This window comes from Dreissena polymorpha, chromosome 5 (assembly GCF_020536995.1).
Source record: "Dreissena polymorpha isolate Duluth1 chromosome 5, UMN_Dpol_1.0, whole genome shotgun sequence".
In the NCBI taxonomy this organism is placed as follows: Eukaryota; Metazoa; Mollusca; class Bivalvia; order Myida; family Dreissenidae; genus Dreissena; species Dreissena polymorpha.
This window is the reverse complement of record NC_068359.1, coordinates 117614439-117618437: the sequence shown is the minus strand read 5'-3', so window position 1 is coordinate 117618437 and position 3999 is coordinate 117614439.

Genomic DNA, 3999 nt, shown 5'->3' with positions numbered 1-3999 from the left:
TTTGGATTGAATGTGTAATGACTACTTTTAGCGACAAATTGACTTGGTCAAATACTGCATCTTAAACGGATAAATAAAATTGAAACCATTTATTTTCAATATTATCAACATTATTATTTAGTTATTAATACATTAAGCAGCAAACTCTATTAATCAAAAAGATTTGATATAACATCCGAATTCACTGCAAAAATGAGCTGAGCGATAGGTTTTACGGTTGTTGAAATTGTTCATGATGAGAATGACGATGACGACGATGATGACGATGACGACGACGAGGAGGAGAAAAACGACGATAACAATGACGATGATGATGATGATGATGACACTGATGATGATGATCACGACGATGACGACCATAACGATGTTGTTGGTGATAGTGACGATAATGCTGCTGCTGTTGCTGATGACGATGCTGCTGCTGATGATGCGGTGGAGGCGGAGGAGCAGGACGAGGGCGACGACGACGACGACGACGACGACGACAACGACGACGATGATGATGATGATGATGATGATGATGATGATGATGACGATGATGATGACGATGATGATGATGATGATGATGATGATGATGATGATGATGATGATGATGATGATGATGATGATGATGATGATGATGATGATGATGATGATGATGATGATGATGATGATAATGATGATGATGATAATGATGAGATGATGATTATGTTGATGATGATGATCATGATAACGTTGATAACGATGATGTTGATGAAAATAACGATACTGTAAGTAGTAAATTAACTCATTAATTGTTATTATAATACACAAGCACATGCTAATGGATCTGTATCCGCAAGGCGGTCAAATGGAAACTCACTTGGTATAAATATGAAAAATTGAATCAAAATATCATAATGCGGAGTGTTAAAATGTGTTCAAATCTAGCGAAATTGTTGCAGTACTTTTCTACCGAAACCAATGCTTAGCCCAGTTATTTTAAAAATAATTTCAAAATACCACGATACACGTCAATGGCTAACAAATACATTTGTAAGTTTAACCTCACTCAAAAACAGTATTTATTGAAGACAGGGCGTCAACAATGTCCGAGTTTCTTCAACGTAGCTTAAGTACCTAAAGTACCTTTCCGTTTGATTTATCGCAGGATCCTGGGTCCGCACCCACAGTCTTTTAAAGTGTCTGCATTAAAAAAGATAATAATTGTTGTTTGTAATAATCTTTGACAGCTCATAAAAACATGTAAATCCTCAATTCGTAGAGTTTCAGTATGATTTCATTTATTTAAAAAATAAAGACGGTTAACATATTTTATACACACATATATTAGTAGCTATACGCCATATAACATAGGACATAATGTATATTATAAATCAAAGCGCTGAAGGCACTTTAGTTGTTCGCTGTTGTCGTCCTTGATTAGCTTGTTCGCATTGCATATGCTTATCATTGTGCACAGGCTAATCTTATTTGACGTGCATAAGCCTCGTTTTCCAATGAAAGCAGCCAATATGTGCATATTTTAATGATAAACACTAGGACTGGCCAATGGCGTTTACAAGCTGGTATATACATTCACTGCTAGAGCAGAATCATTTGTCGTCTGCTGCAACACAGGCAGTGGTAATCGTTCCTAGCAGAGTGAGTTGTGGTTCTTGCCGTACTTAAGTCTTCTAAGCACCTGTGTGTGTTTTTCGTTTTTTTATCGAGTGCACCGGATTGTCTCCCATATGGCCATCGCCCCCAGAAAAGACGTGTTAGTTGGTTACGGGGGATAGTGCAAGATACAGGAGACACCCCGTTCCAAGGGTGACCCTGGGTCTTTTATTTCCCGGTGTATAGCACCTAGTACACTGCACCTCGGTTTTTAACGTCTCATGCGAAAGACGAGTTAGTAGGTTAGGTGCAGCGGGGGATCGAAACCAGCGATCTCTGGATTGTGAAGCCAGTGTGTTACCACTAGACCACGGATCCGCTACCTTCTAAGCACCCTACTGATTTGCATTATTACAATTCTCTTGAAAGACGACTATAAAGTGCGATCAAACCGCCTTTAAGCACTTGGACATTAACAAATAAAACATTCCACACCTAACCGAGAGAACCGACGTCTTTAATCGCGAAACTATTAAACCAGAAATTGAATACCGCCAGAAACAACATGTGCTCACTTCGATTAAATATAATACACTATATCATTGCGTCCTAAGCAGTCAAACATATCAACCGAAAATACCAGCGAATACAGTATTATATATGACATCGATCTTATATATCGCCTCAGACATGCGAGAGCGCCACGATGAGTGAAAGAGTGTGTGTATGAGAGTTTGTTTACAGGTCCTATGGCTCTTCACGAGATGTGTTAGCCCGCCTGAATGATGAATGAAATGGATGTAGAACAGTAGTAACAGTTATATGAACACGATATTCCGTACCAATATCCATGTGAGCATATATACTAATAATAATTAATTTTTAATCGCCATAAGCTTGAAAATAAACGTAAATAGATACAACAAAGACCAATTCGGAGACTTTAAAAATTTTAAATTACCTCCCCTGCAATAGAAAATATATATGGAGACTCGCATTCTATGGAATATCAAATCTCAATATATCTTTCTCCGAAATTTTTTTCTGGTAAAATCATCTTAAATTTAGCTGCTATATTCGTTATGTAATTAATTAAACAAGAGTTATTAAAAAGGCATTGCAAAAATATCGCGTTTTTACTTGAATAAGTTACCTCCCCTTAAGCCTATCGGAATATCAAAAATACGTATATAAACAAAACGCGTTCCCTTGCATAAGTGATATTAAAGCGCGTGCCCGTGCCACTTCGTCCTTCCAAATACTTACTAAATTATAGTACAACGTATCTACAATCATTGCGACTAACCTCATACCTCAGTAAAATAAGTAACCAGGATAAATATACGTTTAGGTAATTAAGATATAAAACATACATATAACAAGAAATATCTTTAAAAAAGATATACGGCGTTGATTGTGGTGCAGTTAATGATAGGTAAAGACTTCAATGAAATGTAGATCAAAGATAGCGAATGTCTTTTTCTGTGCAGTTCTTAGCTGCAGCAAACGCACGTACGGGATGATACGCGGAGGTGTTTTCGCGGCTTATTTTACATTATTACATATTGCTGGTCATAAACGTATAGATACAAAACAGAAAACCAAAAGAAGAATGGAAGTGAAACATATGAGTCAACCGGCCACACGCGAAGTATCCGTACATATTTTAAATATTTATCGCGCGTTCTTCGAACAAACCTGTTTTAATGGTTGTCTGGCGTTGCTATTTGATTCGATTATTAACAGTATCGAGAATCATTCGCCGCTCATGCTTAATTCATTAGACAATATGATGGCATAATTCTTGTTAAATTAATTAAAAATAATATTTATCATGGTATTGTTGTTAAAACACATAAGAATCTGTTATTGACAAACCATATGCTGGATATCTTCATTTAACATCTGTCTGGTCTAAAGGAAAATTCCAGTTCACCTAGTTCACGCTATAGCGTCTTTTATTATGTAACGATTATTTTCCTGGCCGCGAACTCCGATCAGCACATAGGGTAGAGACCGCAGCGATGACCTGTATGTAAACTCTGACATTCACACACAGTGGCCGCCAAATGACCCCGATATACCTCGCGAGTTGAAATGCAATGCATTAAAGTGAGTCTTCGCTTACACTGCTCTCTATACTTTCACATGTTAACATGTTGACAGGAATATGGAAGTTAGTACTAAATATGAGAACATAGCCTTTAAATGCAAACGTTCTCGCGCTGAAAATCTTCTGAAAAAAGGTGGACGCACAAACTGTAGTGATGTCGAGATTGCGTGTAAAACTGTTCTATCTATTAAGCCTTTTCATTAGATATAAAATTGTTCATGCTGAAAACGCAGTAAAACAGTTTTCCAAAGACGCGGACATGTTTCCAATGTTCTGTCGTATTCTCCAAATCAGCCAATGCAGTCAAG